Source organism: Capra hircus, chromosome 6 (genome assembly GCF_001704415.2).
Source record: "Capra hircus breed San Clemente chromosome 6, ASM170441v1, whole genome shotgun sequence".
NCBI classification, from domain to species: Eukaryota; Metazoa; Chordata; class Mammalia; order Artiodactyla; family Bovidae; genus Capra; species Capra hircus.
Genome location: NC_030813.1, coordinates 66,641,228 through 66,660,656, shown reverse-complemented (window position 1 = coordinate 66,660,656; position 19,429 = coordinate 66,641,228).

The following is a 19,429-nucleotide window of genomic DNA, read 5'->3' as shown; positions in this document are numbered from 1 at the left end:
GTGGCTTATCTTTTTTTTTCATTTTTAATAGTTTATTTTTTAGTTGGATAATTGCTCTACAGAGTTTTGTTGTTTTCTGTCAAACCTCAACATGAATCAGCCTAATGTATACATATATCCCCTCCTTCTTCAATCTCCCATCTCCCTCTGCATCCCACCCCTCTAGGTTGATACAGAGCCCCTGTTTGAGTTTCCTGAGCCATACAGCAAATTCCGGTTGCTATCTATTTTACATATGGTGATGTAAGTTTCCATGTTACTCTTTCCATACATCTCACCCTCTCCTCCCCTCTCCCCATGTCCATAAGTTTGTTCTCTATGTCTGTTTCTCCACTGTTGCCCTGCGAATAAATTCTCAGTACCATCTTTTTAGATTCTGTATATATGCATTAATATACAATATTATCATTCTCTCTCTGATTAACTTTACTCTGTATAATTGTTCTAGGTTCATCCACCTCATTAGAACTGACTCAAATGCATACCATTTTATGGCTGAGTAATATTGCATTCTGTATATGTACCAAAACTTTTATCCATTCATCTGTCTATGGACGTCTAGGTTTCTTCCATGTTCTAGCTATTGTAAATAGTGCTGCATGGAAAAATGAGATACATGTGTCTTTTTCAGTTTTATTTTCCTCAGGGTATATGCCTAGAAGTGGGATTGCTGGGTCATTCCTAGTTTTTTAAGGAATCACCATACCGTCTTCCATAGTGGCTGTATCAATTTACATTGTCACCAAGAGAGAAAGCAAGAGTATTCCCTTTTCTCCACACCCTCTCCAGCATTTATTGTTTGTAGACTTTTTGATGATGGCCATTCTGACTGGTTTGAGGTCATATCTCATTGTAGTTTTGATTTGCTTTTCTCTAATAATGAGCGATGTTGAGCATCTTTTCATGTGTTTGTTAGCCATCTGTATGTCTGGAGAAATGTCTGTTTAGGTCTTTTCTCAGTTTTTGATTGGGTTGTTTGTTTTTCTGGTATTGAGTTGTATGAGCTGTTTGTATATTTTGGAAATTAATCCTTTGTCAGTTGTTTCATTTGCTATTATTTTCTCCTATTCTGAAGGCTGTCTCTTCACCTTGCTTATAGTTTCCTTTGGTGTGCAAAAGCTTTTAAGTTTAATCAGGTCCCACTTGTTTGCTTTTGTTTTTATTTGCATTACTCTAGGAGATGGGTCGGAGGATCTTGCTTTGATTTAAGTCATTGAGTGTTCTGCCTGTGTTTTTCTCTAAGAGTTTTGTAGTTTCTGGTCTTACATTTAGGTCTTTAATCCATTTTGAGTTGATCTTTGTATGTGGTGTTAGGAGGTGTTATAATTACATTGTTTTACATGTAGCTGCCCAGTTTTCCCAAGAGGCTGTCTTTTCCCCATTGTATATTCTTGCCTCTTTTGTCAAAAATAAGGCACCCATAGGTGCATGGTTTATTTCTGGGCTTTCTGTCTTGTTCCATTCATCTATATTGTGATTTTGTGCCAGTACCATACTGTCTTGATGACTGTTGCTTTGTAGTATCTGAACTCAGGAAGGTTGGTTCCTCCAGCTCCATTCTTCTTTCTTAAAACTGCTTTGGCTCTTTGGGGTCTTTTGCATTTCCATATAAATTGTGAAATTTTTTTGTTTTAGTTCTGTGAAAAATGCCATTGGTAATTTGGTAGGGATCACATTGAATCTATAGATTGCATTTGGTAGTGTAGTTATTTTCACAATATTGATTCTTTGTACCAAGGAACATGGAATATCTCTCCATCTGTTTATGTCATCTTTGATTTCTTTTATTAGTGTCTCATAATTTTCTGTATACAGTTCTTTTGTCTCCTTAGGTAAGTTTATTCCTAGATATTTCTTTTTTTTTTTTTTTTTTGCAATGGTGAATGGGATTGATTCCTTAATTTCTCTTTCTGATTTTTCATTGTTAGTATATAGAAATGCAAGTGATTTCTGTGTGTTGATTTTGTATCCTGAAACTTTGCTGAATTCACTGATTAGCTCTAGTAATTTTCTAACACTAGGGTTTTCTATGTACCATATCATGTCATCTGCAGACAGTGAGAGCTTTAATTCTTCTTTTCCCATCTGGATTCCTTTTGTTTTTCTTCTCTGATTGCTGTCGCTAGGACTTCCAGAACTATGTTGAATAATAGTGGTGAAATTGGCACCCTTGTCTTATTCCTGATCATAGGCAGAATGCTTTCAGTTTTTCACCACTGAGAATGTTTGCTGTAAGCTTATTGTGTATGACTTTTACTATGTTGAGGTAGGTTCCTTCTCTGCCTATTTATTGAAGAGTTTTAATCATAAATGGATGCTGAATTTTGTCAAAGGCTTTTGCTGCATCTATTGAGATAATCATATGGTTTTTATCTTTCAATTTGTTAATATGGTATATCACATTGATTGATTTACATATATGAAAGAATGCTTGCATCCCTGGAATAAACCCAACCTGATCATGGTGTATGAACTTTTTGATGTGTTGCTGAATTCTGTTTGCTAAAATTTTGTTGAGGATTTTTGTATCTGTGTTCATCAGTGATACTGGCCTGTAGTTTTCTTTTTCTGTGTTGTCTTTGGTTTTGATATCAGGGTGATGGTGCCCTCGTAGAATGAGTTTGGAAGTGTTCCTTCCTCTGCAATTTTTTGAAAGAGGTTTAGAAGGGTAGACATTAGCTCTTCTCTAAATGTTTGATAGAATTCTGTGAAGCCATCTGGTCCTGGGCTTTTGTTTTTTGGGAGATGTTTGTTCCCGGTTTAAATTTCAGTGCTTATAATTGGGTTGTTCATAATTTCTATTTCTTCCTGGTTTAGTCTTGGAAGGTTGAACTTTTCTAGGAATCTGTCCATTTCTTCCAGGTTATCTATTTTATTGCCATATAATTCTTCATAATAGTCTCTTATATCCTTTGTATTTCTGCATTGTCTGTTGTAACCTCTCCTTTTTCATTTCTAATTTTGTTGATTTGATTCTTCTCTCTTTCCCTTGATGAGTCTCGCTAAAGGTTTGTCAATTTTCTTTATCTTCTCAAAGAACCAGCTTTTAGTTTTATTAATCTTTACTGTTGTTTATTTCAGCTTGGATCTTTATGATTTCTTTCCTTCTACTGATTTTGGGATTTTTTTTGTTGTTGTTCTTTTTCCAGTTGTTTTAGGTGTAAAGTTAGGTTGTATATTCTATGTTTTTCTTTTTTCTTGAGGTATAACTGTACTGCTATAAACTTCCCTCTTAGAACTGCTTTTGCTACATCCCATAGTTTTTGAGTTGTCATGTTTTCATTGTCATTTGTTTCTAGAAATTTTTTTATTTCCCTTTTGATTTCTTCAGTAACCTGTTGGTTATTTAGAAACATATTGTTTAATCTCCATGTATTCATGTTTTTTTAGTTTTTTTTAAATTGTAATTGATATCTAGTCTTATAGCATTGTGGTAGGAAAAGATGCCTGATAACAATTTCAATTTTCCTAAATTTACTGAGGTTTGATCTGTGACCCAAGATGTGGTCTATCCTGGAGAATGTTCCATGTGCACTTGAGAAGAAGGTGGATTCTTCTGCATTTGGATGGAATGTTCTGAAGATATCAATGAGGTCCACCTCATCTAATGCATCATTTAAGACTTGTGTTTCCTTATTAATTTTCTGTTTTGATGATCTGTCCATTAGTGTGAGTGTTAAAGTCTCCTAGTACTACTATTGTATACTGTCAATTTCTCCCTTTATGTCTGTTAGTGTTTGTCTTCTGTGTTCCTGTGTTGGGTGCATAGATATTTACTATTGTTATGTCTTCCTCTTGGATTGATCCCTTGATCATTATGTAGTGTCCTTCCTTATTTCTTGTAATCTTCTTTATTTTAAGGTCTATTTTGTCTGATATGAGGATTGCTACTCCAGCTTTCTTTTGCTTTCCATTTGCATGGAATATATTTTTCCATCCTCTCAGTCTATATGTGTCTCTAGGTCTGAAGTGGGTTTCTTGTACACAGCATATATATGGGTCTTGTTTTTGTATCTGTTAAGCCAGTCTGTGTCTTTTGGTTGGAGCATGTAATCCATTTACATTTAAAGTAATTATTGATATATATGTTTCTATTGTCATTTTTCTTAATTGTTTGGGGTTTTGATTTTTTAGATCTTTTTTATCTCTTGTATTTCTTGACTATATAAGTCATTTTAAGATTTTTTGTAAAGCTGGTTTGGTGGGACTGAATTCTCTTAACTTTTGCTTGTCTGAAAAGCTTTTGATTTTCCCCTCAATTTTGAATGGGATACTTGCTCTGTAGAGTAATCTTGGTTGTAGATTTTTCCCTTTCAGTACTTCAAATATATCCTGTCATTCCCTTTTGGCCTGCAAGGTTTCTGCTGAAAGATCAGCTGTTAAGTGCATGGGGTTTCCCTTGTGTATTATTTGTTTCTTCTCAGTTGCAGCTTTTAATATTCTTTATTTGTATTTAATCTTTATTAGTTTGATTAGTATGTGTCTTTGTGTGTTTCTCTTTGGGTTTATCCTGTATAGGACTCTTTGTGCCTCTTGGACCTGATTGACTATTTCCTTTTCCATGTTGGGGAAATTTTCAACTATAATCTCTTCAAAAATTTTCTCATACCCTTTCTTTTTCTCTTCTTCTGTGACCCCTGTAATTTGAATGTTGGTGCATTTGATATTGACCCAGAGGTCTCTGAGACTATCCTCAGTTATTTTCATTCTTTTTACTTTATTCTGCTGTTAAGAAATTATTTCCACCATTTTATCTTCTAACTCACTGATTCGTTCTTCTTCAGATATTTTGATCCCTGTCTCCTGTATGATGTCACGAATGTCCATCCATAGTTCATCAGGCACTGTATCAGATCTAGTCCCTTAAATCTATTTCTCACTTCCACTGTATAATTGTAAGGGATTTTATTTAGGTCATACCTGAATGGTCTAGGCACCAACTTTAGGAGGCTTTTGATTCCTTCTAGAGTATTTTTAATGTCAGTAATTGTGTTGTTAGTCTCTGTATGTTTATTTCTCAATTCTTCTAGGTCTTTGTTAATTGAGTCCTGCGTTTTCTCCATTCCGTTTTCAAGGTTTTTGGTCATCTTTACTCTCATTAGTCTGAATCCTTTTTCAGGTAGTTTGCCTGTTTCCTCTTCATTTATCTGGACTTCTGTGCTTCTAGTTTGTTCCTTCATTTGTGCAGTATATCTCTGCCTTCTCTCTCTCTCTCTCTCTCTCTCTCTCTCTCTCTCTCTATATATATATATATATATATATATGTGTGTGTGTGTGTCTTTAAACTTACTTTGTTTGAGCTCTCCTTTTCCCAGGTTTCAGGGTTGAATTGTTTCTTACTTTTGGTTTCTGCCCTCCTAAGGTTGATGCCTAGACCATTCAGGTATGACCTAAATCAAATCCCTTTCGATTATACAGTGGAAGTGAGAAATAGATTTAAGGGACTAGATCTGATAGAGTGCCTGCTGAACTATGGATGGACATTCATGACACTGTACAGGAGACAGGAATCAAAACCATCTCCAAGAAAAAGAAATGCAAAAAAGCAAAATGGCTATCTGAGGAGGCCTTACAAATAGCTGTGAAAAGAAGAGATATACCCATTTGAATGCAGAGTTCCAAAGAATAGCAAAGAGATATAAGAAAGCCTTCCTCAGCGATCAGTGCAAAGAAATAGAGGAAAGCAACAGAATGGGAAAGACTACAGATCTGTTCAAGAAAATTAGAGATACCAAGGGCACATTTCATGCAAAGATGGGCTCAATAAAGGACAGAAATGGTATGGACCTAACAGAAGCAGAAGATATTAAGAAGAGGTGGCAAGAGTACACAAAAGAACTGTACAAAAAAGAGCTTCCCAACCCAGATAATCACGGTGTGATCACTCATCTAGAGCCAGACATACTAGACTGTGAAGTCAAGTGGGCCTTAGGAAGCATCACTATGAACAAAGCTAGTGGAGCTGATGGAATTGCAGTTGAGCTATTTCACATCCTAAAAGATGATGCTGTGAAAGTGCCACACTCAGTATGCCAACAAATTTGGAAAACTCAGCAGTGGCCATAGGACTGGAAAAGGTCAGCTTTCATTCCAATCCCAAAGAAAGGCAATGCCAAAGAATGCTCAAACTACCACACAGTAGCGCTCACGTGCTAGCAAAGTAATGCTCAAAATTCTCCATGCCAGGCTTCAGCAATACGTGAACTGTGAACTTCCAGATGTTCAAGCTGGTTTTAGAAAAGGCAGAGGAACCAGAGATCAAATTGCCAACATCTGCTGGGTCATGGAAAAAGCAAGAGAGTTCCAGAAAAACATCTATTTCTGCTTTATTGACTATGCCAAAGACTTTGACTGTGTGGATCACAATAAACTGGAAAATTCTTCAAGAGATGGGAATACCAGAGCACCTGATCTGCCTCTTGAGAAGGAAGCAACAGTTAGAACTGGACATGGAACAACAGACTTTTCCAAATAGGAAAAGGAGTGTGTCAAGGCTGTGTATTGTACCCTACTTATTTAGCTTCTATGCAGAGTACATCCTGAGAAATGATGGGTTGGAAGAAGCACAGGCTGGAATCAAGATTGCCAGGAGAAATATCAATACCTCAGATATGCAGATGACACCACCCTTATCACAGAAAGTGAAGAACAACTAAGGAGCCTCTTGATGAAAGTGAAAGAGGAGAGTGAAAAAGTTGGCTTAAAGCTCAACATTCAGAAAACTAAGATCATGGCATCTGGTGCCATCACATCATGGCAAATAGGGAAACAGTGGAAACAGTGAGAGACTATATTTTATGGGGCTCCAAAATCACTGCAGATGGTGATTGCAGCCATGAAATTAAAAGACGCTTACTCCTTGGAAGGGAAGTTATGACCAACCTAGACATCATATTAAAAAGCAGAGACATTGCTTTGTCAACAATTGTCTGTCTAGTTAAAACTATGGTTTTTCCAGTAGTCATGTATGGATGTGAGAGTTGGACTATAAAGAAAGCTGAGCGCTGAAGAATTGATGCTTTTGAACTGTGATGTTGGAGAAGACTCTTGAGAGTCCCTTGGACTGCAAGGAGATCCAACCAGTCAGTCCTAGAGATCAGTCCTGGGTGTTCATTGGAAGGACCGATGTTGAAGCTGAAGCTCCAATACTTTGGCCACCTGATGAGAAGAGCTGACTCATTTGAAAAGACCCTGATGCTGAGAAAGATTGAGGCCAAGAGGAGAAGGGGACAACAGAGGATGAGATGGTTGGATGGCATCACCAACTCAATGGACGTGAGTTTGGGTATACTCTGGGAGTTGATGGACAGGGAGGCCTGGTGTGCTACGATTCATGGGGTCACAAAGAGTCGGACACAACTGAATGACTGAACTGAACTGAAGGTTGATGCAGTAGTTTGTGTAAGCTTCATATAGGGTGAGATTTGTGCTGAGTTGTTTTTTTTTCCTTCTGATGAGCCAGGCTGAGTAAGGTGGTAATCCTGTCTGCTGATGATTGGGCTTGTATTTTTGTTCTGTTTGTTCTTTGGATGAGGCCTCCTCTACAGGGCACTACTCGTGGTTGGGTGATGCAGGGTCTTGTATTCAAGTGGTTTCCTTTGTATGAGTTCTCACTATTTGATACTCCCTACAGTTAGTTCTCTGGTAGTCTAGGGTCTTGGAGTCAGTGCTCCCACTCCAAAGGGTCAGGACTTGATCTCTGGTGAGGTACGGAGATTCTACAAATGGTTTGTTATGGCGTTAAGTGAGATTAAAACAAATACCCAAAATGAGAAACCAAGGATGAACCCCAGAGAAATGACAGTTAGAAAATCAGGCAAACAATGATTAAAATAATGGAATATACACATACACATCCATAAGCAAAATCAAAACGATCCAACAAAAATAAAGTACAATAGATTGACCCAGCAAACAAAGGAAACCAAAATTTACATATACCAGTTAAGAACAAAACTGACTAAAGCACAAACTGGAAAACAAAACTAAAGCAAGGTGCTGAGTGGGGAATAAAGCAGTGAAAGCAAAACTAACAAATATGTTGAGCAGAAAGGAAAGAAAGAAAAAGAATAGATATGCAAAGTTAAATAGAATTAAATAAAGATTTATATACATAAAAGATTAACTGCAAGAGGAAAAGAACAATAGGAAAAGCAAACAAAGGGATAAATGTGAAAAAAAAAGTTTAAAAAAATTGAAGAGAGGAAAAAAAAAAAGGAAACGCCACAAAACTACAAAAGCCCAATGTAGAGGCAGAGGTTTATAACAACAATAAAACATGTGATTGAAAGAAAAAAAAAAAAAACTCAAAAGCTCAACTAGATTTCATAGTGCCAATAAAATTGACAGGTACAACAGAGGGGGTGGTGGGAAAAGGAAAAAGAAATCCAAAAGAAACTACAGAACAAGTCAAAAGAATAGTAAATGTTTTTCTTGAGTCACTGCTGTCAGATCATTTCCCTTGCTGGAAATCACAGTCCACCTCACCTGCCTAGGATGCCCTCCAACACTGCTGGTCTCTGGACCTGCTGTGGGGCCAGCTCAGATTATAAGCTGGTCCTACTCCTGTGTGTTCTTGCCTCCAATGTGCACAGCTATCAGAACGAGTGCATTTTCTTTTGTGTGAGCTCTCAGTGTTCTTTTATATATTCTGTAAACACAGAGTCTGCCTAGTTGATCATGTGGATTTAATCTGTAGCTTATACAGCTGGTGGGAAGGTTTTGGGTCTTCTTCCTTAGCCACACTGCATCTGGGTTTCAGTTGTGGTTTTATTTCCATCTCTGCATGTGGGTCGTCCAATGGGGTTTGCTCCAGAGACTTCCCTGGAGGACTTGGGTCTGCCCCAGTGAGGGCCAGGTGCAGAGGTGGTGCAGCTGCTTGGGCCACAGGGGATCTAGCAGCACTAGGTCCTCAAGGGAGTTGGCTGCTCGGCAGCAGGAAGTGATAGTGCTCTAAAAGGGCATGAAAGTCAGATTTAAGTTGAAGGAAATAGGGAAAACCACTAGACCATTCAGGTATGATCTAAATCAAATCCCTTACAATTATACAGTGGAAGTGACTAATAGATTCAAGGGATTAGATCTGATAGGCAGAGTGCCTGAAGAACTATGGACAGAGGTTCATGACGTCGTACAGGAGGCAGGGATCAAGACCATCCCCAGGAAAAAGAAATGCAAAAAGGCAACATGGTTGTCTGAGGGGGCCTTACAAGTAGTTGAGAAAAGAAGAGAAACAAAAGGCAAGGAGAAAAGGAAAGATATACCCATTTGAATGCAGAGTTACAAAGAATAAGAAGGAGTGATAAGAAAGATGTCCTCAGTGATCTATGCAAAGAAATAGAGGTAAACAATAGAATGGGAAAGAGTAGAGATCCCTTCAAGATAATTAGAGATAACAAGGGAATATTACATGCAAAGATGGGCACAATAAAGGACAGAAATGGTATGGACCTAACAGAAGCAGAAGATATTAAGAAGAGGTGGCAAGAGTACACAGAAGAGCTATACAAAAAAAAAAAAAGATCTTCATGAACCAGATAACCATGATGGTGTAATCACTCACCTAGAGCCAGGCATTCTGGAGTGTGAAGTCAAGTGGGCCTTGGTAAGCATCACTACAAACAAAGCTGGTGGAGGTGATGGAATTCCAGTTGAGCTATTTCAAATCCTAAAAGATGATGCTGTGAAAGTGCTGCATTCAATATGCCAGCAAATTTGGAAAACTCAGCAGTGGCCACAGGACTGGAAATGGTCAGTTTTCATTCCAATTCCTAAGAAAGGCATTGCTAAAGAATGCTCAAACTACTGCACAATTGTACTCATCTCACACGCTAGCAAAGTAATGCTCAAAATTCTCCAAGCCAGGATATAACAATACGTGAACCGTGAACTTCCAGATATTCAAGCTGCTTTTAGAAAAGGTGGAGGAACCAGAGATGATCAAACTGCCAACATCTGCTGAATCATCGAAAAAGCAAGAGTTCCAGAAAAACATCTATTTCTGCTTTATTGACTATGCCAAAGCCTTCAACTGTGTGGATCACAAAAAACTGTGAAAAATTCTGAAAGAGATGGGAATACCAGATCACCTGACCTGCCTCCTGAAAAATCTGTGTGCAGGTCCAGAAGCAACAGTTAGAACTGGACAGGGACAATGGACTGGTTCCAAATCAGAAAGGAGTATGTCAAGGCTGTGTATTGTCACCCTGCTTATTTAACTTATATGCAGAGCACACCATGTGAAATTCCCAACTGGATGAAGCACAAGCTGGAATCAAGACTGCTGGGAGAAAAATACATAACCTCAGATATGCATATGACACCACCCTTATGGCAGAAAGTGAAGAACTAAAGAGCCTCTTGATGAAAGTGAAAGAGGAAAGTGAAAAGTTGGCTAAAACTCAATATTCAGAAAAGTAAGATCATGGCATCTGGTCCCATCACTTCATGGCAAATAGATGGGGAAATAGGGGAAACAGAGAGAGACTTTATTTTCTTGGGCTCCAAAATCACTGCAGATGGTGACTGCAGGCATAAAATTAAAAGACACTTGTTCCTTGGAAGAAAAGTTATGACCAACCTAGACAGCATATTAAAAATCAGAGACATTACTTTGCCAACCAAGTTTCATCTAGTCAAAGCTATGGTTTTTCCAGTAGTCATGTATGGATGTAGAGTTGGACCATAAAGAACATCAAATAATTGATGCTTTTGAACTGTGGTGTTGGAGAAGACTCTTGAGAGTCCCTTGGACTGTAAGGAGATCAAACCAGTCAATCCTAAAGAAATCAGTCCTGAATGTTCACTGGAAGGACTGATGCTATAGCTGAAACTCCAATCCTTTGGTCACCTGATGTGAAGAACTGACTCATTGGAAAAAACCCTGATGCTGGGAAAGACTGCAGGCAGGAGGAGACAGGAAGGACAGAGAATGAGATGGTTGGATGGTATCACCGAGTAGATGAATGTGAGTTTGAGCAAGCTCTGGGAGTTGGTGATGGACAGGGAATCCTCTGTGCTGCAGTCCATGGGCTTGTAAAGAGTTGGACATGACTGAACGACTAAACTGAACTAAACTGCATGGGGTCCTAGTCTATAGTTGGGTGTGTCAGGCTCCTGATGGACCAACCTCTATGATTCAGCTGCCAGTGCTGGCGTGTGGGTACAGAGAGGCTAGGGTGATGCTCTACCCTCTACTCGTGACTCAGCAGTATTGCCTTGCTTCCTTGGCTGTCTGGTTTCCTCCACAGGCATTTCCCTCCACAGTCTCCTCCCTCACATCCCCTCTGTCCATCTCTCAGCAGTCAACAGTAGCCCTTGCCTTGGGATTTCTCCTCAATCTCTAAGCTCCAGCTCCCAGCCGCTTTGCCTGCTAGGGGCTCTGCATCCCTGGGTACATATGGCTGCTTCGAGGACTGTCTGATTCTCATTCCGTTTAGGCTGCCACAGATCAGCTGTTTCATTCTCAGCCTTAAATGTTTCTCCTCTGACTCAGCCAGTTGCCCTGATGTGGGGATCGGACCCCTGCTTCAGTTCCCCCACCCACTGAGGGCAGGTCCAGTCCTAGTAACACTCCTGTTCTTCCCCCTGGTTCTTTTGTCCTGCCAAGTTTTGCGTGGTTCTATATATCCTTTTCCTCTGGTCAGGCACTCCTGTCCGCTGTCAGCTGGTGTCCTGCATGCACTTCTGTGTCTGAAGGTGTATTCCTGATGTATCCGTGGAGAGAGATGTACTCCACGTCCACCTGCTCCTCCACCATCTTGTTCTGTAATAGTTTATTTTTTTAGGATAGTTTTGGATATATAGAAAAATCAAGCATATATTACAAAGAGATCTCATATACACCACATCTAGTTTCCACTATTATTAACATTTTATACAAGTTATGGTACATTTAATATAGTTGGGCTCCCCTGATAGCTCAGGGAATCCGCCTGCATGCAGGAGATCCCGATTAAATTCTTGGGTCAGGAAGATCCTCTGGAGAAGGGATAAGCAACCCACTCCAGTATTCTTGGGCTTCCCTTGTGACTCAGCTGGTAAGGAATCCGCCTGCATTGTGGGAGACCTGGGTTCAATCCCTGTGTTGGAAAGATCCCCTGGAAAAGGGAAAGGCTGCCTACTCCAGTATTTTGGCTTGGGGAATTCCATGGACTGTATAGTCCACGGGGTCACAAAGAGTCGGACATGACTGAGCAACTTTCACTTTCTGTTATAGTTGATGAACTAATCTCAGTACATTATCATTAACTAAATTACATGGTTTATTCAGATTTCCTACATTTTTACCTAATATCCTTTTTCTGTTCCAGAATTCCAATTCATGTTTGTCGTGTCTCCTTAGGCATCTCTTGCTGTGATAATTTCCCATACTTTCCTTGTTTTTGATGACCTCGACAGTTTGAAGAATGCGGCTGAGATACTTTGCAGGATGCTTCTCTATTGGAGTTTAAAATTTTTCTCCTATTTACACTGTAGTTATGGGTTTTGGGGAGGAAGATCACAGAGGTAAAATGCCATTTACATCACATCATTTCAAGGGTATATGCTCTTAATAATATTTACTACTTGACATTGACCTTGATCACCTGGCTGAGGTAGTGTTTGTTAAGTTTTTTTCACTGTTAAGTTATTCTTTATTTATCCTCCTTCCATACTGTCTTCTTGGAAGGAAGTCACTGTTGCTCAAACTAAAGGAATTGGGCTCTCTCTCCTTGAGTCAGAATATTTACATAAATCTTTTGGGTTTCTTCTACATAGATTTGTCTCTTCTCTCCTATTTATTAATTTGATCATTTACTTATATAGTATGGACTTATGGATATTTATTTTATACTTTGGGTTATAATCTGGTATCACTTATTTTATTACTTAAATTGTTCCAGCATCGGCCATTTGGAGCTCTCCACTTGGTTCCTTTGTCCTTTTGATGTACTCCTGTCAGTGGAGGTGGATTTTATCTATTTGTTTTATATTATCTCCTTGTATTTTATATTATCTCCTTGTATTTCTGGCAATACGAGATGCTCCACATTCATCTTGTCAGTGTCCTGCTCAGTCCCAGAATCAACCATTTCTTCCAAAAGCACTGGTTCAGTTCACTGAAGAATGGTATTAGAAACCAAATGAGATGTGTGCTCACTGTTTTCTTTTGGGTCCTCTCAGCTGATGAACAAAAAATACATGCATGTAAACTAACCTATGTATAAGCATATATCTAGAAATATTTCTTTATTTAATCATCTGTATATTAAGCTGCATGTGAGTTCATCCTGATGCCTCCAACTCTAATTCATTAGCACAGGGATGGTTCTAGTTGGCTACCCTTCCTTATCCATAAATTCACATTCCAGCAGTGAGAAACCTGACTCCCACTATCCACCAGCCATTTGCTTAGTTATTCAACTCCAGAATGTACATAGCAGTATTCATACAAATTGTTAATCTGTACCCCTTTGGTGGAGAGAACTGTTTTTTAGAAGGATATACTCCTTTTGGCTTTAGTCTTACAGACTTCACTCATTTCTAAGTCACTGAGGTCAATACCTTTTCTTCCCACTGCCTTCCTGAGGTGGTTGTATACATTTGTAATACGGTTAGATTTTTTTGGCCATACTCTATCTTCTTTATTGGGATCCTCCAACTTCTTAAATTTAAATTTGCGTATATTAAGGTTTGTTCTTTGTGTTGAATGGTTCTGAGTTGTGACGAATGCCTGATGTCATGTTGCTGAGGGAGGTCATCAAGAGGATGTGACCACCTGTTGATCTGAGAGCTGGACCCAGGAAACAAGAGTCTCCTTACCCCTACCCCTGCCCTTGGAATATGCATTCTGCTTGCTTTTTCCATTGCCAGAAGCGGTCCCAAGGATCCTGCCTAGAGATGATAATGAGGTATTGAGACTGCCTGGATGGTATATGTGACTAAACTCAGTTAAAGCTTCTGTGTTAACTTTTAAGATTTGGGTGGGTTGCAGAGATCGAGTTGCCCAGGACAAGTCTCGTACATTGCCTTGTTTGTTGAAGCCATCACCTGCCACTCTGGAGTGGTTCATCTCTCTCTTAGTTCTCTCTTTGCCCTGTGTGGATGGGAGTTGGGGGGCTGGTTTCAGATTGCACTTGAGGTTGTGAACTAACACATGTTCTGACTCTACAGAATAGTTCACCACCCTAAAAATGTTTTTATCAGTTCATCCCTCTCCACCTTCCTCTGCTCCCCAGACAACTAGTGATTTTTCTTAAAGTCTTTATAGTTTTGCCTTTTTCAGAATGTCATGTGATTGGGATCATATGGTGTGTAGTCTTTTCAGGCTGGCTTCTTTCACTTAGCAGTAAGTATGCTTTTCTTCCAGGTCTTTTTGCCTCAATAATTCATTTCTGTTTTCCCTTTGAATAATACCTCACTGTATAGATATACCACCATTTATACTCACCTATTGAAGGAAATTGGTTCTTTTCATTTGGGGGGCAGTTATGAATATAGCTGTTGTAACCATGCACAGGCAGGTGTTTATGTGGACATAAGTTTTCAAACTAATACCCAGGAATGTGGTTGGGTGGACCATTTTGCACAACTGTATTTAATGTTGTAAGATACTGTCAGACTATTTCAAAGTGGCCATACCACTTTGCATTTCTTTCTTTTTTTAAAAAAAATTGTGGTTAAAAAACATAAACAAAAAGTATACTCTCTTTAACAAATGTTTAAGCTGGCAATACATGTCGATGGTAAACAGTCTGCCTGAAATGCAGGAGATCCAGGTTTGATCTCTGGGTCAGGAAGATCTTCTGGAGAAAGGAATGGCTACCCACTCCAGTATTCTTGCCTGGAGAATTCCATGGACTGAGGAGCCTGGTGGGCTACCGTCCATGGGGTTGCAAAGAGTTGGACATGACTGAGCGACTTACTTTTTCACAGTATCGTTAACTCTACCTGTATTGCGGCACAGCATTGAAACACTGTCCCTGAACAGCAGCTCCCTGTTTCCCCCTCCTCCAGTCTTTAACAATCCCCATTCTGCTTTCTGCTTCAAGAATTGGACTACTTTTTGATATTTCATATAAGTGGAATCATGAGCCTTTGTCCTATAACTAGCATATTTCATATGTTTACCATAATGTCTCCAGGATTTCCTTCTTTTCTGAAATGCTGAATAAAATCCTTTTATATGTATACACTACAAAAAAATCCATTAGTCTATCAATGGACAGTTAAGTGGTTTTCTACCTCTTGGCTATTGTGACAAATGCTGCAGTTAGCATAGGAGCACAGATATCTTTTCGAGAGCCTATTTCCAATTATTCTGGATAAATACCTTGACATTGTTGAATGACATGGTAGGTCTGTTTTTGAGAAATCTCCATACTGTTTTCCATAACCATGACATCATTTAACATTGCCATCAACAGTACACAAGGGTTCCAATTTCTCCATATCCTTGGCTGGTACTAGTGACAACACACACACACACACACACACACACACACACACCCCTACCTTTCGCTAGCTTCTTATATCTATAATCCTTATAGTAACTCCTAAACATGCTACATATATGCTTGTTATTTTCTAGTTTAAAAAACTGGGTGGCCATTTATTTCTCCCATTGTATTACGTCATCTTCGGGAAATAGTAGCAAAGTGTTGAGTGTCTAAACCCTGTCACTCTGCAGGTCAAATCTCTGATGACACAAGTGCAGATTCTCAGTTTTTGCTGGATGGAAGTTAAAGCCATCTATCTCTAGGCTGGAATTTAAACTCTTACTGAAAAGCTGTTCTACTAATCACCAGTTAATGGATAAATGAGCTTCACACCTTTTGTCAGTTCATTATTTTATTGTCAACATATTATTATTTGTGAAGGGAGAGAATGAGTTCAGAAGTTGGAAGTCCTCAAATTAGGAAAGACTGACAAATAGGCCGACTCTACTATTCTTATTTACAGTGGAGATTTTTAAAAGAAAAATGACATAATGCACCTCACAAATGGATGCTATTAAAATTCATTTTAGGCATCATTTTTTAAATACAAGGAAACTTCATTTCTTCTTTTTAATTCCCTAATATATAAACACTTCATATGTTCAAATGTTTGTAAGGCATGTTATCTTAAAGAATATTAAAAAAAAAATCAAAGTGGTATAGAAATAAGCTCCTGGAAAAGTGCTGGTATTTTTTTTCCCAATTGTTGGATAATACTGCAAATAATTTCTTCCAAATAAAGGGATTTTGTTTTGTATTAAATTTTATAATAAAAGCTCCTAAACAATAGATTCAGAATTCTAAACATTTTTAAGGATTATAAAAAGATATGCCTGAAATCTTGCATGTTTTTAAACAGTACAAAGTAAACTTTTTATATGTAGGCATTTTTAATAAAAAAAGTTTTATTTGTGTTTTAGGAATTAACAGGCTAACATAAATTGTACATATTTACAGCAGTAAACTACATTTCAGAAGCTGCACAACGGCTTTTGTTAAGTATAGCTGATGGGTTTTGACACCAGCCTTTAAACATGTTTTCTTCCTTTCATTTGCTGCAACATTGAAAACCTTGTAGTACCAAAGCAAAAAAAACAGCAACTTATTTTATAGCAAAGCCACATTATTAACAAAATATTGAGTAAACTACAGTCCCTTGACTGCTAGGGTATGAGACTGTTAGTCCTGAAATCAAGAGCACAAGCATTTCTTGTGTCCATACCTGATTGCATGAAGTTGAGTTTGCATTTTAGAAGAATACACGATTACTCAATGAGTGATGAATAGAAAAAAGGCCATGAAGGGTAGAAGGGTCAGGAATCAGAAGACACTGAACCGCTTCTTCACTGATTCACTGCTAAGAGGAAAACCTATTTCTTACATGTGTATAAATCACAGTCTACAGGCTTCATGGATTTTATCCAGAGATCATTTTTGAGAAAGCCTAATGTCAAATACTTTAAGCATGTAAAAAGGAATTAAGGAAATGGTTAGGATATTTAATCAAATCCCTAACAGAAAGGGTACAAATCAAGCACACTGTATGAAAATTTGATTTCAAATGTATAAAGCAAACTACAGAAAATCACAAGTTTCATTAGAACAGCAGTTTCAATCAGAAAATACAGCATATACTGATACAAAATAGAAAGTTGAATTATAAAAGTAAGGAGTCTACCTTTTCTTTCTTGACATTGGTTAAACCTGTCTCACTGCATTAAGATTTTTATAAGTTTCCAGAAATACTCATTCTTGCCATTTAGCTTTTTAGTGGTCTGGTAGGTATACAAAATATCTGCTTATGTATGAAAGCAAATGCTTATGTCGAAAGAGCAAAAGAACATTAAAATAGTATAATTTATATACCTTTGTAATTAAAGTTCTGCCAGCTGAAAAATAGAGATGGAGAAAGGGGTTATTTACAAGAACTGTAATACCATTCAGGAAATGAATTAGCTAATTCCTGTTCAATAGGAGGGTAGTAGACAATTCAGCAAAATGATTAGTGGAGACTGAAAAAAACACAAGGATCAAAACATGTAACATATTCTAACATATTTGGTGAGTTTAGCATAATGGATTTTGAGAGGCAACAGAAGGTATGCATTTCTTTCTGTATACATGTAGCACCTGCTTTCGAAAGATCCAGCTATGTAGTACAGTGGGCTGTGAATTAAAATAGCAGGAAAGTTCAGCTCATGTTTGGATTCAATCAAGTTTTAGGTAGGGTGGTAGCCAAAGAGGTGTTCCATTGCTGGCAAGATAGTAATTTTTCCAATCTTTACCCTAATGAGTCCTGCTTTCCCAAACCTCTTGAATCATCATATAAGGATCTTTGCCTCAAGTTGAGTTTCCTTGGGTAAAATCAGAGGAGTGAAATAATTATTCAGAGATGACCGACAGCCAGGAGAATTTTCAAGCAAGCCACCCTAACCGAGATAAGTTTCTCTCAAAAACAGTTTTATTTGTATTGAGACGGTATTAAAGCTTCCACTTTACATTTTCATTAACCTTTTAAATGACATGACACATTATTTCACATTAGTTAGTAGGATTCCATCACAATGGCACAAATGCTGCCTGGTGGTCAAAAACAAAAAGCTTACTTAAAGATGTAAAAAAAAAAAAAAAAAGTCCCTGTAAACATTAATATCATTTGGGATTTCCAAAACCCTCATGCAACCTTGACTTTGTAAGAATGCCACTTTATTTTTATCAAGGGAGTTATTGATCCTCTCTAAAATAAGGAGTTGAGCAACACAGTCAATGAATATATGCATAATCAAGGGATTCCCCCAAGGGTCTTGGGGACATTGTTGCAAAATACAAAATAGTTCAAGCTTTATCCAGTGAGTATTTCAAAAGATGTAGGAAATATATTAACATGAAATTGATTAGCTTTAAAAAAAAAAAAGCGGATATACTGCAATTCAATGTAATTGGGGAAATATCAAGTGGAAAAATACATTATCTAGTAAAACTGGGATGGCTGGTTGCCACTCTGAGGTAAGGCTTGCAGATGATATTTTTATGCAAATAAGTAAATACTATATGTAACAGGAGACCAGGGAAGTTACCAGTTGAAAGGAGAGGAGCAGAAAAGGTATTTCTCTGCACATCTATTTTATGCAGTCTTGAGGGACAGTGGTGCATGTCAAGAACTGCCCATCCCCCTTAGATAGTTTTAAACCTTCTATTTATTTCTTGGAATTTGGTATGCCATACTCTGGGAGGATTCTCTAGAATTCACACTGGAATGTTCTGATTATGCAGTATAGTTACAGCTTCAAGAGTAAACACCTCATAGAATCTAAATTCAAAGCTTTTAATAAGCCAGCCTTGGGTAAATTAGGGGAAAATGAAACTTTGAATAAAAATTTCCTTTTTCCATAAAGGAAAAGCAGCAGTAATTATCCTAGGAAGTCAAGATCTGCTAGACTGGCAAGATCGAGAATGGTGGTGTTAGGATTTGTATAGTCATAAGCAATGAAAAAAATCTCAGTGACCACTTGGCACAGACCCTAACATGGATTCAATTGCAATTTTGACTGCATTAAAAAAAAATCCATTTAGAGGTTGTAGACATAGGCTCTATGGAACTAAAAATAACTTGGGGGTGGGTGTAGGTGGCACGTATCTCACAGGTATTGTATATAATCCTGAAGCAAAGCCCCTTGGATTGCAAGGAGATCCAACCAGTCCATTCTGAAGGAGATCAACCCTGGGATTTCTTTGGAAGGAATGATGCTAAAGCTAAAGCTCCAGTACTTTGGCCACCTCATGCGAAGAGCTGACTCATTGGAAAAGACTCTGATGCTGGGAGGGATTGAGGGCAGGAGGAGAAGGGGACGGCCAAGGATGAGATGGCTGGATGGCATCATGGACTTGATGGACGTGAGTCTGAGCGAACTCCGGGAGTTGGTGATGGACAGGGAGGCCTGGCATGCTGC